Below are 21,577 nucleotides of genomic sequence, written 5' to 3'. Positions count from 1 at the left end.
TTTGAAACTCTGCACTCTTGTTTCACATCTCTCCTTATACTAACAGAATACCAGTAGAATAGAAATTACACCTTTGCACCAAATCTTGGTTTTTTTGGTTAGTATTCTTTGTTTGGGAGATTTTTACTTTAGGTTTTTGTTTTTTGGTTTTTTTTTTCATTTAGATTTTTGCATAGAACTACGTCAGAATATTAACACTTTTCTAACCCACTCCTTACTTCAGTCACAGAACAAGCCTTTTGTGCCTCATAGAAAATGATCAAGGCAGAAAGGTGCTTTATATCTTGTTACTTGTTTTTAGTGTGCCTCTCTAGTCCATTCCTTGTTTCCAGCTACAGTAGCTGGATAATTGAACATCGTTGTAACACATAGCACTTCTATATTCTATTTTCCAGTTTCATTATCTTTCCTTTATTTTATTATCAGTCATTACATTATTTTGGGAGTGCCCTTAACCCTGGAAAGATGAATTTTCTACTGTGACAATTTTGATTTATTCAAGATTTTGTCACCCAGTCTGATCTGTAATCCTGAAATTTTATATGATTTCTGAATTTTAACAATATTTTACTCTTCTCCCAAACTCAAGACATGAATTTTAACTTGATATTTTGTACAAGGTATTTCCACCTAAGATATTACACAGTTTCAATATTCCTTTTCTTTCTTTTACTTTTTTAAAGTAAGGACAAAAAGGCTTTTCTGTGTGCCTCTTTGAGCCTTCCATTTGAAGTGGGACATAGAGCCAAGGAGAAGTATCAGAGAATTGTTCTCATTAGCAAAACCCCAAAAAGTCACCAAGAGATTATTCTTCATTTCACTCAAACATCTGGAATAGTTGTGAGCACACACTTTGCTCAGCACAATGTAGGTATGTCAGCTTTCAGAAGGAAATCATACACCCTCAGTACTGGAAAAACAGCAAACATTTACTACAAAAGTAAGTGCTTGGCTCAGCATAGAAGACCTTATGCAAATCAGAACATGTCAGGTGAAGCTAAGATTCAGATAATAATATTTCACTGTACTCCACTTATCTAGCTCATAAAGTCAACAAGCCCATCTAATGTTGATATCGTAAGTTATAGGACTCAAAATGAATTGCAGATTTCAAAGTTCTTGCTAGATGAGATAACAACTACAAAGTAACATTGTTAATAGCTTGTTAATCCTTTCAATTTCCTATAACATACTTGTTACCACACCATCAATTATCTTAACTCATAAATTCATAAGTTGTATACTATCCTATTATAGTATTTTATATAATAACACATAATGCACTAAAATTTAGAGAGCCATTACCATCTTTATTAATAGAAATAAATCAATGTAAAATTTTACTCAAATTAAATGAGCAATAAAAACATCTAACTGATTTGTAGTACAAATTCAACATCCAGCAATACATCTCAGATGAGAACACACTGACTTCAGTGAAAACTGGAAAATCCCTAGTTTGGTCTAATAAGGATGCCCTTCATGACCATTAGATCAGGCACTTAGAATAGAAAGGGTCTGTGAAGCTTTCCCTATTGATTATATTCATGTAGCACTGCCAATGGTGAGGGCAAAACCTCAGACAGCAAGATCTTATGAGAGTCACAGCTTTAAACACAGCTATTGACACTTTGAAGAATAAGCAAGTCAATCAAGACACATTTCTCTTCTAGTGTCATCAGACATTAAGCACATGGAGTCACCTCACAGGCATTATCCCAATGCATGGATGTAAGAAATGGGAACTGTCCATTAGCATGGAAATATTCTATTGTTTTCTTAGTACAAACTTGTATTTTCACAGAGACCACATGTCATTTCAGACATGCATCCATTATGCTACGTAACAGTTGTCCAAAAGAATATTGAAACAAACTAAACTAATATAGTATTCTACATTTTTTTGTTGTCCCTCTGTCATCTGATCAATTGCGTGAAATAGCACTGCAACTCACACAGTCTACAGCTAAAAAGAGCTTTTATTGCTTTTAATCAGTTCACAATGGGGTCTGTGAGCTGCAACTGAACGCATAAAAAGTTCAACAAGATTGTAGAAGAAAATAGGACACTAAAAGAGCAGAGTGTAAAAGTGTATTCTAATAAAATTCAATTTCTTTCCTTTGTTTATCCTGCTCTAAAATTACTTGGTTCTCAAGTCAATCCATGCATAAGATGACATGTCTGCCTCAGAGAGTACTCAGACTAAAATTGAGGTTCAACCTTTAGAGTAGTTATCAACCTTGACAATACAAGAAAGAGATTATTCCCTTTATAATTCATTTTACTTAAAGCTTTTAATCTTAGAAGAATTAAGGCCCTCAGCCTCATCTCCATATAGGCAGACTAGCAGTCTACCCTAAATCCCATCTCTAGCTTGTCTGCATTGCAGCAAAGAACCAGACTCTAAAGGACCCGAAAAAGAAGTGTCAGAAACCCATACTTCAAACCTGCCTACATGGTGCAAACTGAACAGTTGTGATTCCAAAACATGTGAAATGAACAGGATCACTTATATCTGGGTCAATCATTAGTTGACTTCTCAGTCTACACAAAGGGGTAGAAACACAATTTCTTCATTCATCGTGGCTAGGTTTTGTGAACAAAGATTTGCGGAGGGCTCTACCCACGTTTGCTACAACATGCTGGTGGCTAAAGAGGCCAATACGAGATAGGTACGTTCAGTTGCAAAAGGCACAGAAGAAAGACTCCTTAGGTGGTATATTCTTCAAGACACAATTCTTTCTGCATTGTCTTTTCTCCTCAAGAGGGATCCTGCGTGCTTTCTCAAGAGCATCAGCAGCGTTAAAGATAGCGTGTCTCCAGACCTCCCAACTGGAGGCCAGAGTAGACCAATGATGATGATCAATATGGCCAAGGCTGAGAAGCTGCTTCAGGGAGTCCTTTTGTCTCCCCTTCGGGGCTCCTCTCTTGCGGCAGCCGGTGGCAAGTTCACCGTAAAGAAAGATCTTAGGGAGGCGGTGGTCCTTCATCCCTGAGACGTGCCCTGCCCAACGCAGCTGTGTTCTCAGCAACATGGCCTCAATACTTGTGACTGCTGCTTTTTCTAGAACAGATGTATTGGTCACATAATCTGACCAGTGGATGTTTAGGACGTCTCAGTCTACACAAAGGGGTAGACACACGATTTCTCCATTAAATTCTCAGTATAACACGATTGTCCAGAGAAAGAACAATTCATGTCACAATTCTACTTTTCCAAAAGTACAAACAAATTACAAAGAAAAAGGTATAGCTTTGTCTCAGCCAGCCTTGCTTTCAGCGTACCAGGCAGCACAGCCCAGAGGACAAGAGAGAGTGTTGTATCAGGAAGAACATCTGAGACAGTACATGGAGAGAAGAGATTCCATTCCTCATGCTGTCATTGTAAATACATATACTTCAGACCAGACTATTTTCACTTTCAAGCATAGGTAACATAAAATTTAAAACATTAATAACATAACATAAATTTGTAACATGAAGTAATTAAGTAACAAATTTGATCTTTGCATGAGAAAACAGAGGATGAACTCTTGGAACTACAGTTGTTTTTTCTATTTCAGATAACTAAACTTTGAAAAATGATAATAGCTTGCTTTTCACTCTTTTAATGATCTGCAAAAATAAAATGGCATCATATCAATATTTTATTAGAAGCATTTAAAGATATACACTCTGAATGCTTAAATTACAGCAGTCCAAATTCTATGAATATTACGTCTTTTGTACAGAGAAGCATGTAAAAATGTGCTGTTATATTTTAACATGATTTGACATAAATCTTACAGAGAAAACTACTGAAACTGACAGCTAAGTCAGTCTTTGAACAAATCCTGACACACTCAGTGTCTGAAGTTTTTTTCAAACATTACTTCCAAGTTATACTGCAAACAATAGGGGCTTGAGGTCAGGAAAGCTTTAAACCGTTTTAGCATAGTCTTTGCACGAACAATACAAAATATATTCAAATATTCCCTTTTCTACTCTCAGAAATCACTGTGTTTCAGACACATGCTTCTGTTACTAAATGTCTCTAATACTGAAGACTTCATGATTCTCCTATACAGTCTATTTCAGTGATATTTTTGCCATAATAAGATTTTTAATTATATGTAATCCAAGTCTTTCTTGCTATAAAGTAAGAAAGCACTTAATCCTTACCCTCCTTGTCCTGGGACAACAGGTTATTCTCCCCTCTTTCAGGAATGTATCATGGCAGATTAGGTTTTCTCGTTTATTCCATTTTCTCTTCTTTTGAAAATATGTTTATTCAAAAGTTTTCTTATGTAATGTGTTGGTTTTTTTTTTTTTGACCAATCGGATATCTCAAAGTATAATAACAAAAACAGTAGAAAAGTGTTATTAGACCTGAACCTCACTTTTTCTGTTTACGCCTATTGCCTTTCATTCTCCCTCTGAAGAACCCAGTTCCATCATTTTGCTAACCCACTTGGAGGTATGGGCAAGTTGCTGATACCTCCTCCCAAAACAGTCTCTTCTCCAGGATGAACAAGCCCTGATATTTCATCCAATCCTCACAGAAGTGCTCCAGCTCCTGACTAGCTTGCAGATCCTCTGCTAGTCTCACTACAGCTAATTAATGTCTTTCTTGTATTATGGAGCCTAAAATTGCAAACACTATCTAGTCGGAGGTCTCACAAGTTCTGAACAGAAGAGAAACATCCTTTTCCATCTATGTCCTATCTGTGACTGTATGAATATAGCCCAGATGCCACCTCTCTGGCCTGGTTAGACCTCTGACATACTTAATTTATCACATGATCCATTCACCCCATTCACCAATATTCTCTGGTCCCAGCCATTCAACCAGCTTTTTAATCTACCTAGTTTTCCATCATCCAGAGTGCAACGTTCAATATTAACAGTGAAAAAGTCAAGGTAAATATTACCCATTGTTTTCTCCATGTTCACAAAGCAGAAAACAATCAGGTTTGTCAGGCATGAATTCCCCTTGATGAACCCACGTTGACTGTTCTCAATCACTACCTTCTCCTTCATGGGCCCAGATGTGAGCTTTAGGAGGACTCCATGAGTCCCCCCAGAAGATAAAATGAGGTGTCTTATACAGTAGTTCTATGTATGGCCTTTTAGGTCCTTTTTGAAAATGTGCGCAAGATTTGCCTTTTTCCAGTCATCAGATCATGTCCCAAATTTTACACAATGATCAAAATAAGAAAGGAATTAAGGATTTTTTGTTGTTTTTTGTTTTACCTCATTAGTGAATTTGGATTTCCTGAGTTTTGACATGGTCACTGTCAAATTCAACAGGCTTATGTTAACAGCTAACAGAACAATCTTTTTGAGTTATGGGTGGCAGCATGATGTCACAGACAGGCAGCCAAAAAACAGAGGCATAATAATTACTTACAAGTAATTTGCCTGTAACATTTCAAGTCTGCACATTTTTTTTTATTATTTTCAAGTAAAACGTACTTGATATTAAAAAAAAAAGAATAACATTTTGAGTCATTCCATTTATGAATAAATAGTTTCATCCAAAAAAGTCAACTAAGTTTTGGTTGGATTTTCATATTCAAATGTCTTATTTTGTGTTTTACTTCAATTAAACCTCAAATTTACATAATCAAAATACGTTTCCCTGAGGTGTAGTGAAAATAAAAAATCCTACACTGTTGCTGTTGATTTGTAATCTATGTTGATCAAAACTCCTTGATTTTAGAAATGAGTCATGCATAATGGACAGGAGGAATTTCTTCATGGAAAGAGTTGTTAAACATTGGAATGGAATGCCCAGGAAGGTGATGAGAGTCACCATCCCTGGAGGTGTTCAAGAAGTGACTGGATGTGGCACTTAGTGCTACGGTTTATTTGACAAGGTCTAGTCAAAGGCTGGACTCAGTGAGGTGACAGATCCTTATCTTGTTTGTACAATATTGTCTTGTACAATATTGTCTTGTCTGTAACTATTTTACAGCATTTTGTACATGTGTTTTTCCTCCATGAAATTTTTATAGCATATTGTATGTACTCAGTGGACTGTATCAATACAGTCATTACAATTTTTGTAATATTCTATCCTTGAAACAAATACTTATATAATTCTTAAAAGGATATAATGTGGTATCATTCAGAATTTAATCTCCATTCCTTTCAAAGCTCATAATTCTATGAGTAATACCACTAAACATCAGGAGTTCAGTGTCAGGTTTACCAATGCAAACAAAGGTTTGTAGAACATAGCTCTGTAGAGGGTCCCACATGTTTACTACTAATGTCCATATCTGATAAATAAAAAATCAGATAAATAATGCAGCATTGTCATCCATTGCAAATCATATTCCCCATCTAACATATTTTGAAGCAAAAAAAAAATCTGGAAACACCTTTCAACACCTTTATGGAGTCCTATACAACCAAAATAACAGAATATTTGAAGCATCCATATTACCCCAGTAAACTCTACAGGGGTTATATAGAAAACACAGAACTCTCTAGACTCCTTCATGGACACATTAGTTCTGAATCTACAAGCTGACAACACAGAATAGAAAGAAATATTCCAACTGATCTTCGCTGACTTACAGGATTCAATACCAATTCCATGTTCAGAGCATAGACAAGAAGTGCAACAAAGCATTATCGGACACATTATTCCTTTGCCACCTGGAAAACAAGAATAGCATTCCAATAGCAAGGATGAAGAAAATTGCACCAGTGCAGCTTCTGATTAATGACAGACTCCTCGAAGAGCCAAAAATTGTGTAAAATATACTCCTACTTTATTCTTGATACCAGTCATCTGAGTATGGGATTAAGACAGGGAAGAACCTGTGCTAATTTTGACTGCATGAAGCACTGAGTAAACCAAGTGCTTCATGCTGCAAACAGTTTAGAAATTTTCTAAGTGAATTCTACCAACTCTTTGAACACTTTCTCAAGAGAGCAAGCTTGATACTTTGGCTCTTATCGCTGTAAGGATCTCATATTTTGATCCTGTAAATCTCACTGTTCTTTCACATTCCCTTGTTTTGGAAGTTATGCCTGCTGTAGTGACTGGAATACAAGCAGATGCTCACATAATGCAGTACAATACCATATATGGGCACTCAGTAAGAAGCTGAAGACAAATCGTTGTGACAGTTCAGTGCTACTCCATTGCTAATAGGTCTTTTTCATCAAAACTAATGTCTTTTGGCATGGAGTTGTACTGGTAAGATAGCAGGATAAACTTCTTCCAAGCACAGCAACCCATGAATCTCCAGTACCATGAACCACTTTCTGAAACAGTTGAGACTTAGATATATTTAAATTTTCTAGTCCTACTTTTAACTAAATCAATAGATTCTGTTTTTTTGCTATGATCTACTCATTCATCCTGGACTTTAAAGACACCATCGCTTTTCAGATATATTTAAAATAACAAGATTCAGTAGTAGTATGAATACTTTCATACAAATTTTCATTGCTAAGGAAAAAAAAAACCAAAAAACCAAACCTCTCTTTTTGTAACTTAATCTTTATTCCTGAAAAAATTTAACACCTTCAAAACATTCCATTTTTCAAGTAAAATGCTATAAGCAATTTCTTTAGCAGCTAGTTCTGTGGCATTGCAACAACATTTTGCCATTTTCAACTATTTGACTCAGGTGAATAAGAATACTGCGTATTTGTAGTTTAATTTTACTCTTTCATTTCAACCATGTAAAACAAATTCCTAATTTTCTAAAGAACTTGGAATAATTTTAGACTTCATTTTTGGAATTCACAATTTAATCAAACATAGTCTTTGAAATCTGAATATTTGATCAATCAGCTTTTTTCTGACACATGGTCAGAAAATTAATGTCTTTTAAAAATTATCTCAAGTTGACACTAAAATCCGAAGAATTCCGATTTAATAACTGTTTCTGAAAGGTGCCTGTGTTTGCACATGAGATTACAAAAATGTGTCTCAGCTATCCATTTGCAACTGTCACCTGGTCATCCTACTCTCTCAAGATAGCGTGTTCTATGTCTGCCATACATAGTACACATTATATTTTATTTAAGAAATAAAATACAAAGACATTTACATTTGGACAAATTAACATTCGTAAATAAATAGCAGTGTTTGCCAGTTCACTTCAGAGCCAGTTGTTTCCTTCCTGGTTTTATTTTTGTGGTTTTCATGAATCACGGACCCTTATTCTGTGATCCATTCCAGGATTCATGAATGCAGTATGAATTTCATCCTCATACGCTTTATGAGGATGAAAAACTGTTCATGTACCTCACATTTATGGTATGAAAACCAATATTGATCATAAAGAACTCATTTTCAAGTTTACATGAAATCATACAAAGAAAAAAGTCTGTATACAAATAGTATTCAAGAGCAGTATTTAGTTTCAAAGCAAAAGCATCATTCTTGCCTAACATGGTAGATGTATAAGCAAACTCTGTCTTCCTGTATCATCTGTTTTATTGGTTTCATTTCTAGAGTAATCAAACATCCCAATGAGATATTAGAAATTAAATGAACTTTCACATATTCAAAGCAAGGAAAAAAGTAGAGAAAGAAAAATAGTTGAATTAGAAGAAAAATAAGCCCAGAAAATCTGCCCAGGAAGACATTTCCAGTGAAATCTTTATGAGATGATCAGAGAACACAGCTATTCCGAAATGATGACAGAAAATCTTGCCAGGGGCCTGTAAAATTTTACAGCATTGTTTAAGCATCTATCAAATGGTCTGGCCTGAAGCAGTTGACAAACCAATATTCTTGTGATTGTGATCTGTCAGTACTCAGGAAGCTCTCTCTAAGGAAGACTCTTTGTACATAATGACTGAATATAAACATCATAATGCAATGTCTGTCTATGTCTGTAGACAATCCAAAGGTTTGAATTATCAAGAAAACACACATATCTTCCTCTTTTTAAAATTTTTTTTATTTTTATTTTTTTATTTTCAAGATTTAAAATTGTAGTCCAACTGTATCTTTCACCTTTAGAACATAGAATAATAGAATGGTCTGGGTTGGAAGGGACCTTAAAGATCATCTAGTTGCAACCTTGCTGCCATGGACAGGGACACCTCTCACTAGACCAGGTTGCTTAGAGCTCCATCCAACATGGCTTTGAACACTTCCACTGATGGGGCATCCATAACTTCTCTGGGTAACCTCTTCCAGTACCTCACCCCTCTCACAGTAAAGAATTTTTTTCATAATATCTAATCTAAACCTACTCTCTTTCAGCTTGAAGCCATCCCCCCTTGTCCTGTCACTACATGTCCTTTTAAGAAGTCTCCATCTCGTAGGCTCCCTTCAGGAAGGCCACAATTAGGTAACCTCAAAGCCTTCTCTTTTCCAAGCTGAACAAATCCAGTTCTCTGAGCCTTTCCTCACAGAACAGGTGCTCCATCACCTCTAATCAATGTGGTGGCCCTCCTCTGGACTCACTCCAACAAGTCAATGTCCTCTCAGTGTACACTGTGTGGTATATATATTCAGTAGGATAGCAATAATGACTTGCTTAAAGAACAAAAAAGAGGAAAATATATTTTGAAGGACACCTCTCAGGAACAACATTCTTCAACACTACAGCATTTCTATTCAAAGATGCATTAATTTTAAATCTGATTAATAATTTTTTGTATTTTTTGTATTTTTTTTTAATTAATAAATAAAAGACCAGAAAAACAGTGTCCCTCAACAGAAAAGATGTTTCAGCAGCACAGCCCTTTCAGGACTGTGGTCTTTTCATCCACTTACCCAATGTGATTCGAAATGTTTTGTTGTATTATAAAGGTACAGACATTAAAGTAAATAAGTATAGCATCAATGCAACAGAACACATTGTGATCAGAAAATAAAATGACTAAACAAATGAACAATTAAAAAAGGAGAAAGAAAATTCCACCTAAACTTATAATGCTAACTACCAAATAAAACATCATTTATATTCCAACTCTGAGACTGTTTTTAGGTCCACCTATCTTGACATATATATACTCTTGCTTTTTAAAAACTCAATAGATTTCATAGTTTTCAAAAGCTCAACTATTCTGAGGTGCTGAAGCCACATATTCAAAGTATTGAACTGTATCTAAATAGCATTAAAAAGTATAAAGCTAGACCACAGATTGATGTGGTTTATGCAATGGATTTGAGTTTTAGAAGTTTTAAGGTTTTGCTTTCATCCTAGTGCATATTGAAAGCTGATCACCACCACAGTCATAGATGCAGTACAGGACCCTGCTGAACAATATTTTCCTACATTTCTTTCCCAAACAGAAATATATATAATTTCAAGTTGCATATCAGATTTTTTTTTTTAAAAAAGGTCAGTCTTGCTTCCCCAATTTTCTTGGTTTGCAGGGCAACGAAGGACCTCCTCATGACATCACATACATTCTTCTCTCTTTCAAGTGTTTTCAGTCCCTCTACACTTGCTTCCTAAGTATAGAAGTAACAGTGGTGGATAAGTTAGAACTAATTTACAGGTATACTGGTAACACCTCCAAAGTAAACAGATAAATGCAGGATTTACCGTACTTATTTAGCAGCCTGAATACGTGCAATGGTTTTTAATTTTGAGCTTATTCTTTAATCACAACGAGTATTTGAGTCAAATATTTAAACTTGAAAAAGTAGGTAAATTGAAGCAAAGGTAAAGGGTTGTTCAGGACTCCACCATTTTACATTGGGAAAGGTAAGTGGCTTTTTTTGTGTTGTGTCTATTAAGCAAAATTTTAAAATATATTTATAAATATTAACATTAAAAAATAGATTAGGGCCTTAGAAAAAATGTGCTAAGCAAGAATCGATCTTTTTTTCCCTCTTCTTTTATGGGAAATGTTAAGTATTCCCTTAATAACAGAAATTCTTTTAAGATCAGTTTTAATTTTTTTTTCCCTTCCAAAAGGTAAGTGCTACTGTTGAGAGAAGCTCTCAAAAAAGGTGACACTCTTTATTCCTGAATGAAGATTACATGCACAGTAAGTTGTAATCCTTGGCTTTGCAATACTGTTTTATGTGGTTAAGAAGATGAATGTTCATTGCTTTTAATCCTTACCATGATTTACGAGGCTCTGGTTATCCTTTCCCCAGAGCATCTACAACTGTGTGGTTGTTCTGCCTGCTGCTTAAATTACAGAGACATCTGCAAAATAAATTATGGATTGTTGTCCCACAACCAAGCAAAAGGCTTTTTTTCCCCCATTCTTTATCAGTCTAGTTTTTCCAGACTGGGTGCTACAATGATGACCTTGATTGCTCCCTGCTATGCACACTTTTGACCAGCATGTTCCACTGCAAAAACTCAGAGTGAAAAGGAGGGGAAGGAATGGGTTGTGAGGAGCAAAGCAGACAGCTACATAATGTTTGGTTTACCCATTCAGCTCCTCAAAGTTCACAAATCTAGAGCTTATTTTTCTCATCATAGCAGAAATTTTTGTAGCTAAAACAAACATTTGAGCGCTTAAAAATCATTCCAAATGAGGTGAATACATAGCTTTTTGTTATTCTAATACCTCTCTATTAAATGTTCATTAATATGCTGATTTCGACATCTCTACTTGTATACACGTATATAAATATGAACTTATCAAACACATATAGGCTTATCCAACCCATATGAAAAGTTGAGATAGATTTTTAATTATGCTTAATTTTATAATCTTGTAGTTTAAAATTTTATTTCATAATAAATGAAGTGAGAATGCAAGCTCATTATCAATAAAAAGTAATATGTCGAGCATGCCAAGCTTTATCTTTGTCCGCACACAGGCACTCTTAGAGGATATTCTATTCAGTGCTGATGTCATCAAATTTAAAATAAAATTTGATAAAATCATTCCATGTTGCTTGCTCTCTATTATCCCTCTCATGACATTCTCATACTGTCCACCTGAGTGCCCTGAAACAATATGCAATTTAAATTACAATCCAGGTGGCAAAAAAATAATTTTTAAAGGCAAAGTGCATGAGAATATATCATCCAAAAATCATTTTGCAATAGTCCCATCCCAAATTCCTTTGGCACAATTCCAGTGGGCCCAGTCAAGATGACAAGTGCTGATCACATTGACAATAAGAGAAGTTCCTTTCATGTGTTCGGCAGAGTCACTGTGATATAATCTAAATTTCCTAATTTCTTTTGACTACACAGAAACCCAGAGTTTGGTGAGAGAAGATGCATGACTGAAAAGTGCATTTTGTTCTTTGTCCCAAAGAACAACCTGTAAAGACAAACTTGAGCAAAAAAATTAGAATCCAGACACTTCTAACTTTGTATCTGAAGGTTTCATTAGAAATTTTTGACAAAAATACATCTCAAATCTTTAAATATTTACATAAGATATATCACATAATTACCAAAATGCAGCTACATGTAAAAGAACCTTTGTGTTCAGTCACACAACTACACTGGCCAACATAAACGTACATTATCCATTGAAATCAAGTACGTTTAAAATGGTGTTTGAGTAGAACAATGTCTTACTATAGAGAAACTATCAATTATCTTTTTAAAAATACAACAGGTTTTTATTTTATTTTCCACTGAAATTGAACTGCAACCAGCCTTAACCAACTCTCCACAGCTTTTGTTTTTTTATATAATTTCATCAGAAGACAATAGGCATCAAGATATTTCTCATCCTACAAATGAGTGCTCAGAGCAAGCATTCAGCAAAACTTTGATACATGGAATATTACTGAATTTCATAATTTCATGTCACCTGTGCTTTTTTTTCTCCAGAATACAATATTTCATAGACTAAATTACTAAAAATAAAGTATAACCCCAAAAATTCACCAACTGTTACCATCTTTGGGAGACTGCACCTCAAACTCATTTAGGCTTTTACCTCAAAATACTTTATAATTAACTTCAAAGTTTTAAAATTCACACCTGCCTGATGACTGATTTTTTTGTCATCCCCAGTAGCAAGTCAAGAATATAGTAAAACCAGTTTATAGTACTTTCAATAAGCAACAACTGAAGTAGACAGTAGTATATTAATAAACATGAGGAAGTTTATGACATTGTTTTTGACTCCTGTGAAAGAGGTTTTGCTAAGGTATGCATGTGAAAGGAGACAAATACCATTTGACAAAAATAGCACCATGCAATTACAAGAAGAAAACATCATGAAAACAAAGCTCAGGGAGAAAATTAGTTTCTCTCCTTTAAGAGGTACAGAACAGACTGTAAAGGTACTTTTATTTTCTCCAATCTACATCTAAATTGAAATAGTCTAAAAAAGGTAACATACAACACAGGTCTTTGTAAATAGTCAATTGGTCAGTAACATGCGAGCTCAAGATTGAATCAAGTATTTTTGTTGAGATATGCAGCAAAGATAATTAGAATCCTGGATTTCCTGAGCTCAGTTTCATGGGCCTAAAGATAAATTGTGTTTAATATATAAATAACAACAAACAAAACAAACAAACAAAACATTTCCACCAATTAAACCGTGAGAACTGAATCCATCAGGTTTAACACAATAAATTCATCCCAATTATTATGGATGTCTTTGAGATGACAGAGACATCTACAGAGTTTTTTAAAAATCTACCTGTGAATATGATGCCACATCCTCCAAGACTTTATATCAGTGAAGTTCAGCCCTTAGATGGCCTCATTCACCACAATCCTCAGCTGATTGGGTCACTAAAGTCTGTAAAAGACATACAAGAGTTAAATTGTCTTTGCCAATTGTTTTTTCTCATGAGAATGAAAAAGTTAACAGCAAAAGCACAGTGATTTGTATTATTAGGAATTTAAAATTTTATTTAAATTTATTTTATTTAAAAAAAAATATTACCAGACCACCAAAAAGCACTTTTTCTGTGCCTGTTGTGTATGACACGATGAGGAGCATGACATAGATACCACTTCAAGATGATGGACCCCATTGAACAAATATTCAGAATTAAATTGCTCACATTCCTTAGCTGTCTGAAACTTGTGGGATTTTACTGCAAATAGGCATTACTGCAGAACATCATATTATGTCTCTGATTTGTATGCATTGCCTTGGCTGGCTTTCCTTTGTGTTAGCTATCATTCATCACAGTATGAAAATAAACATACAAAGATTTCTTTTGAAAAGGATGGAGGAGTGATAATACAAGCTAGGGACATCACATATAATGATTTGTTTTTTTTCACAACAGTTTTGCAGCCAATTTTATGACTACCATAATGGTATAAATCAGTATCATATATGGCAGGATGGTAATCTTTTTCATATGTGCAATTTGATAACTAAGAGAAGCAACTTCCATAATCAGCCCATCCTGAACTGGTACCAATCGCAGCTCTGAGGCATATTCTTATTTGAACCTTAACCTAATGTTTGGATGATTAGGCGGAACAGAAACAAACAAAAAAACAAATAGTAGAAAATTTCTTCTATTACTTCAATGAGACTAAAAATTGGAGGTTTCTTTGCTGCTTTTATTTTTCATTCATTTGTTTACATATTGGAATTTCCAAATGCAGATGGACGGAAAAAAAATGAATAGAAAGGAAGAGAAAAAGGAAATTAAAAACCATGGGAGCCCAAACCTAAGACTGGATGGACATTAAGAGAGAGATGGCATCAAGATACAAAACTATAAAAGCAGATAAAACTCAAGGGAAGACAAACTGTGAAGCTGGTGACTATCTGGTTGCATTCTTTCACACTCCAGGCAGTGTTCTTATCCAAGATAAAGAGACACATAATACCCGCTCTGTGCCAACCAACTAGATTATATTAAATTAAGGCTTTTAGAAATGTACAAACTCAAAAGTTGCAGGTGAATTATGCATGCAGAGGAGAATAAGCCATTTATACAGACATTAATAAACCAAATCTCCATACTTCAAGGAAACATTAAAAGAAAAGTAAATAGTGTACTACAACATAAATTGTATATTTATAAATGCATAACTTGTTTTACAGTATTTCCACTCCTCTCCACTGGATTAATACGGAAGCACTTTTGGTACCTTCAGAAGCAGCATCATATTGGGGGTAAGGGAAGGTGGGGGATGTGGAGGGAGGGAATCACAGCATTTGCTTTAACTTCAGTGGAAGGAGTACTTATTCAATAATTATTTGAAATTATTAGTGCCATTTAACCACAAATTTGTATGCCCAAAATATTCTTTTAACTGAGAATGAATTTACTGTAGAGTAATTGACTCTAATTGCAATAGCTGGTAGTGTTCAAATGTTCAGATGACATGGACATGGTGATCTATTTACCTCTTAAATTCACCACAACTGGGAGGAAGGCAGCATGAGAACCAAACCTACCCACTTAACAGGAGAATTCTTTTTAACTTTCCTGCTAAGGCAAGCAGGATTTAAATCATATGCTTTACTCCAAGCTTACCAAACTAAACACATTCCCTTTTCTTTTCAACAATTTACTTGTAGCCATTACACTAAAAAAATTAGTATGCCTAACAAAAACAAACTCACAAACCAAAAAAAGCATTCTAAGAGTAGAAGAATCTCAACACTGTACAAACTTCTCATATCCCAGAAACCACTAATAGAAAATAAAAAATCCAGAGCAAAACAACTTGCTTTTTCTCAGTGTTAGTTCTTCGCTTTACTGGATTTGATAGCAACAATATTAACTTTATGGATTAATAACACTTGGTATCAGTTCAAAACAGCAGCTGAAGCATGCGCTCAGAACTATACACGTTGCAAGAGTCTAGAGTCGGCTGATGTAGAAATAAATAAAGAAGTTCAAAATGTCAAGGAAAAAAAAACAAATAAGAATCCAGCTTTTTAGTATTAGCACTGCAAGTTCCCATTTCCTTAAAAATATTCTTAACATGCAGCCCTAGTTATTTATTGCTTGGCACCTCTTACCAAAAACATTGGCAGCCAGAAAGAGATCACAATGACTCTCACTGCAAATAAGGTGTAGAGTGGTTCTGTAAACCTTATAGATTTTTTTCTCAGTTGCATTGATTAAATTTGAAAAATCTTTTCTGCAAATACCTTGTTTACTTAGCTGGTGGAAAAGTACAGCATGAGAACTGTAATACACAGTTTGCATTAATCATTGAAACTGAGATTGACTGGGAACTACAGTTCTATTTGAGTACATTAGAATATATTTGCATTCAGAAAACTTTTCGAACACATTTACAAAACTAAGTTAAAGCTATCAGGATTGTTATCATCCCTGAAACTGCAGGAAGTACCGAGTGATACAGAATATACATATTTGGTGAAATATCATTCACTTTCATTTACAGATATTTTTCATAGTAAAACAAGTGAAGAAGTCACCTCACTGGCAGTACATAAAATTATGGTTCCTTGCTCTCTTTTGGTTTTGTATGTGGACTGAATTTCATAGTGCTTTTCTGTCTGTGCCCTCTTGGACATATTTGTTAAGCTGGCATTTGGGACAACTTTTTTTTTTTTCTTTCCTCCACATTCCCATTACACCAACATTTATTCTTCATGAGCGAAAGGGCTTTGTGCAAGATAGAAACTTGAGGCTATACCCCACAAAAAAAGTCATTCAGAAAGAACTTGATCATGCACTAAAATGTTTTTCTAACCCTCACTTCTCCCTGTATTTTTCAAAATTCTTATTTTTACATTTTACTGCACTAGTGTGTTTACAGACATTTGGCCATGAAACACACACCAGAAAAACAAGAATGCCAGGTAATTTTTGACCTCTCTTCAAAATCATAATAGTCAGTTTTGTAAAGAACATTTCCATCTGGGCTTATTTGATAAATATGCTTTCCAAAACAATTATGCGGCAATGTGCAGCAAATAATGCTTTCATATTTACTCATTCACAAATCAATATTAAAACAACCAGTGCTACCTCCTTTGCTGAACTCTGAGATTCCTGTAGCAGAATTCAGTAATAAAGCTTTCATGGACTGCAGCACTTCAGGGTAAGTCTTTGCATCCACCTCTGCATTTTCCCTGTTTCTTCTGCCTGCAGTACATGAAGGCTGTTTCCTGACTTTGCTGGCAGTCAAAGCAAGATGCATCCATTACACTAAAACAACCAGCAGTATGCGCTATGAAATGATCATATTTGTTCACCTTCTAGCACTTCGTGTTTTACAAAGACACATCTGAAAGGATTCAAAAAGATCCTACGCAAATCCAGTGGGTTTCTAAATAATTTTTCTCTCTGTGGAAAGAACAATGCAGCAACCTCTGAATCAGTGTCTTCTAATATATTTTTTTATAAAAAACATGAACATAACTCAGGTTTTAAATGGTCCATTTTTATTCTCTCCTGTGTTTTGTTTACTATAGAACTAAACCCTACATAAAAATCTCTACTAGTCAGCTCTACTAGTTGGACTAGCTATATAGAAAAATGAGGGATTAATTATACTTTAAATGCTGGGGGCTTGTGACCAGTTTTGGGTGAGGAAAGGGGGGTGTATATGAGAGAAAAGGAATCTAACACCTCACAGTGACAATGCATAGCGTACAGTCAAACTATAAATTTAAAGACATTTAGAAGAAAGGATAGTAGTGAAATAGGTAAGAATAAATACATTATTAAATTAAGCTAAATTATATAAAGAGCATGGCAATATGAGCATGCTGAAGCAATAGAACATCCTCCCAATTTGCTGAGGACTCAGAAAACATATTGAAGAAACAGGCAAACTGAAAAAAAGAGTCAGGAAGTGAGCCTGTATGAGCAAACAGTGCCACATTCTTTACAGTTAAAAGGAAATGGATGGTGAAGGAGATGATAAATATAACTAAGGTTTACTCAGAAAAGTAAGAGGAGAACAAATCATAGAATTGTTTAGTTTGGAACAGACCTTCAAGGTAAGCTACCAACGCAGCACTGCCAAGTCCATAATGCTCCAACATTCTAATATGACTCTCTGGGGTTGTTGAGATTGCCAGCAACCTAAATGATTTCTTACAGATACTGGTTTCAGGTGGCATTAATTATTAACATCAGGTCATCCAATTAAGGAGGAAGAACACAATCGACACAGAAGGAGTTATAAATCTTTGGTAACTCAATTCAGTTATGAGTCATCCATTGACCCAAAAGAGGTCAAGCAAAATCCCAAGGTCAAATAGATTCATATAAACTACTTGATTAACAGTTTTCTATGAATTACAAATGACAAAAAAACCCCAAAAAACCCGACAAAAAAACCCAAAAATAACCAAAAAAAAAACCAACCAAAAAACTTCTATTACCTCACATTCTTTCCTACTAAAAATAGTGAAAACAATCCAATTTTGAATAAGCAATATCTTTATAAATGTGTACAGAGTAGTATCACACAAAAAACTTCCCCTTTTATTATGGTCAGTGAGATGTGTCATGTGGACAAAACAGAAATACAGTGGGTTTAGTTCCTTAACAAGACTCTGATAGTAGCTGTTGATGCTTTCATTGTGCCAGTCGATGGCAGCTTCTCCCATCCCTCACCTCCCAAAATACTTGTAAAGCTAAGAAAACGAAGAAGTTTTCTTGTCCTTTTCTTCCTTAAACTGACAATGGGAGTAGCTATTTTTGCAATGTGAGTACCAGTTCACTAGGAACTGGAATGAAACCAATCACTGATTTCACATAGCAATTGCACTGCTATCAGAGAGTAATGATTTTCAGTCACTGTGGACTTAGCTTGAATTTGAACTACCAGCTCAAAGGTCAAAAGCTTTATAACCAATTATCAATTTCCTGGTCCATCCAGACCCTTCTATTATCTTGATTTCCTTTGGAAGATTAATTCTGTTGCCATAGTTTAATCAAATAAGCCTTTTGCTCTGACATTTACTTCTATCCTACAGCTGCTTCTTCAGAGAAAAGAGTCAAGAAAACCATAATAAAATTACTACTATAAATATTGCAAAAAAATTAAATACTGACTGTTCAAGATTTATCTAGGAATTAAGACAGAGAATTTTGTCATACACTGAATAATATTTTATGGTCTCTTAATATCCATATTTCATCTGAATTTTCTGACAGGAATTCATGTGGTCTCAAAAATGCAGAACAAATATAGTATGTAAAAGTATTTAGTCTTATCATTAGACAGTTAAAAGTTTTAAAGAATTTTCGAAATACATAGAATCTATACTTGGCCTTCTGAATACCATCTTCTGGACTCCAGTCTATCTTCCCTAATCCCCCTTCCCTATAAAGGTGTCATTTAGTTGAAAGATAAGTGTGACAGGATTATCTAGGATCATGCTAGACTAGTTGTGATACTAGACAGCAGTTTATTCCTATCTCCAAATCAAAAATACAGAGATTTCCTTATACAGGTTTTGGTCTTCCTCTTCCCCTTTCATATCACATATATGCCTCATGAGAAATGAGAGGTTCCTTTAAAAGTTTTACTACAAAAAACCCCAAAACCTAAAAACAGAAAACCAAAGAAGAATTTTAAGATTACTTCTAAATGTATCTAGTTTACTTCTCAGAATAAATCATCATAACCTCCCAAAATACTTTTAAGTCTTTTGCTTTTGGAATAGCTTACAGAACAATTGTGCTGAATGCATGTTTCAAGAACAACGGGAATCTGATTAATAATTTGCTGTACATAAATTCCTCTGTGAAATGATGCCATATGTCTACTTGGTTAATGGCTGTAGGAAGATAATTTGTCTGAGTGGAAAAACAAATGGATATTTCCTTAGTTTCTCACCATTGCCTCTGTAAAAACCTACTCACACAGACTCAGAAGTGCACATACATATGTATATTTTCTTTCTACTAGATAACAGATTTTTATTACATATTTTCTTTCAAATTTAGCATATTTATTATTGCTATTTTTCTTTCATTGTCTTTTAGTAATTCTAATTTATTTACTTGATAAAAATATTAAAATTCTGAATTAAAGTAAAAAAAGGAATATTGCCTCTACTTTCACTCTAATAGTACTTCCATTAAGCACATGGGCTATGTAAAGATTGAATAGCACTGAAAGAGATGTAATGTGCTGAAGCCATATGCTCTCATTTGATATGGGATATTACCATGTTTTTGCTAGTCTTATTAGTATAACATAACACATCCAAGCTGATTTCATAAGGTTGCCATTATATAGTAGGTTCAAATACTATCCGCCCCAAAATTTATTTTTAATAGTAGCAAATACCACTTTGAAAACAAGATGACAATGCAATTCTCTACCATACTAAGAACTATTCAACAGAAGTTTGAATGAACAACCAAACAGTCTACCTCAGTTTTAGCAAGGCATTTTGAGCCCTGGTACTGTGTTTACTCATGTAGAGAAATAAGCTCTTTCAGTAGAAGTTAAGACTACCTGTACAGTGGTAAATTTGTGTTGTGTCTTGCAAAATTCTCAGGATTCGAGATAATTTTTATTTTCCCTCTGAAGCTTGAGATAACCAAAATTACTTACTTGCTTCAGAAAACCACTGCCAAACATAATAGGTTTTATTCAGTGCACTGCATTTCATTTTTACCTCTTGGAAGCCACTGTCTTTCTTTGACATTATCAAAGCCCAGGGGTTTTCACCAGCAGTGAACTTGAACCTTTCTGAATGTTCCAAAATGCGAGTTGTCTGTCTGTTTACAGGTCTTGGATTAGACTCCAGTGCTGAAAAGACAGTTAGCTGTACAAAAGCTTTCAATTACAATTTTCAGGTGCACTTTTCAATTTTAAAATTAAAAAATAACATGAAATCACTGTTCAAAGTACTTGGCTATCAGTTATGTCTTATAACTAGATTAATTCTCTTTTTATTTTCACCTCTGTGGCGGCAGCTCCTCTAAGAACTCTATGAAACATAATGGAAGTGTTAATAGTGTTTTGTTCTACCATTATATGAAGCACAGCTTCACTGGCCATGACTATTCCTGGGAGTGCTAGGCCTCATTTCTGTTCTAAGGCTTTCCACAATAGATATTCCAGCTTAAAATTTTTGTGTGATTGTTTTTGGCAAGTAGAATTTCAAACAGAGTAAAATATTTTGGTAGGTTTAGTCCTGAAGTTATTTCTGGAGATGCTATAACAAAGTCAGCAGAAACTAGCTGGTGACTTTCTGATGTTCTTATCTGGATATTGATTGTTTTAACAATTTCTAGTCTATATATAATTTTTCAAAATTATACTGTAGTTAAAGCTCTAATTTCCCAGTAAGAGAGCTATAGATTCTCTAAGAAATCATTCTACTGCTTTGTTGGAGCTGTTCAGGAAAAGCAAGTTTTCTATCATCATAACAGCAAAGTATGAAGGAATATTGTGCCATCAACCAGAGTAGGTAAATAAATGCAAACATAACTGTGTAACAACTGTAATTTATAAGTTTTAAAAGACCAAATTTTCTGCTAAAAATACGAAACTCTAAATAAAAGGGTAAAATCTCAAAAGATTTTACATTTCGACAACTAAGTTGGCAGTTCTGTAGTCTTGAAATTCCATTGCTTAAAAGAAAAAATGCTTAGAATCCCACATTCCCAGTCAAAATCTATTTTACTGAATATCAGCAACTCCCAATGTGTTCTATGAGATTCAGTTCTCACATGATTCAGGCACTAGCTGCTTCACAGGTAAGTAATGAAATAATTTAAGGTAAAGCAAAAATTTTGTAG

General features: G+C 34.6%; 1 protein-coding gene across 5 annotated transcripts in view; it reads right to left on the bottom strand.

Moving 5' to 3' along the window:
• The window catches only part of CDH12 (cadherin 12), a 528,112-nt gene that overhangs the window by 339,745 nt on the left and 166,790 nt on the right, over positions 1-21,577 (bottom strand). For all 5 annotated transcript variants that reach the window (XM_051799389.1, XM_051799387.1, XM_051799393.1 and 2 more), the window contains one exon: positions 13,549-13,650. The gene's annotated coding sequence lies outside the window, so the exon portion shown is untranslated. The remainder of the gene's footprint in view (positions 1-13,548; positions 13,651-21,577) is intronic.

The sequence above is a fragment of the Manacus candei genome, unplaced genomic scaffold (assembly GCF_025592945.1).
Source record: "Manacus candei isolate 608988 ecotype Guabito, Panama unplaced genomic scaffold, ASM2559294v1 h1tg000049l, whole genome shotgun sequence".
Classification (NCBI taxonomy): Eukaryota; Metazoa; Chordata; class Aves; order Passeriformes; family Pipridae; genus Manacus; species Manacus candei.
This window is presented reverse-complemented; position numbering and strand designations above follow the sequence as displayed.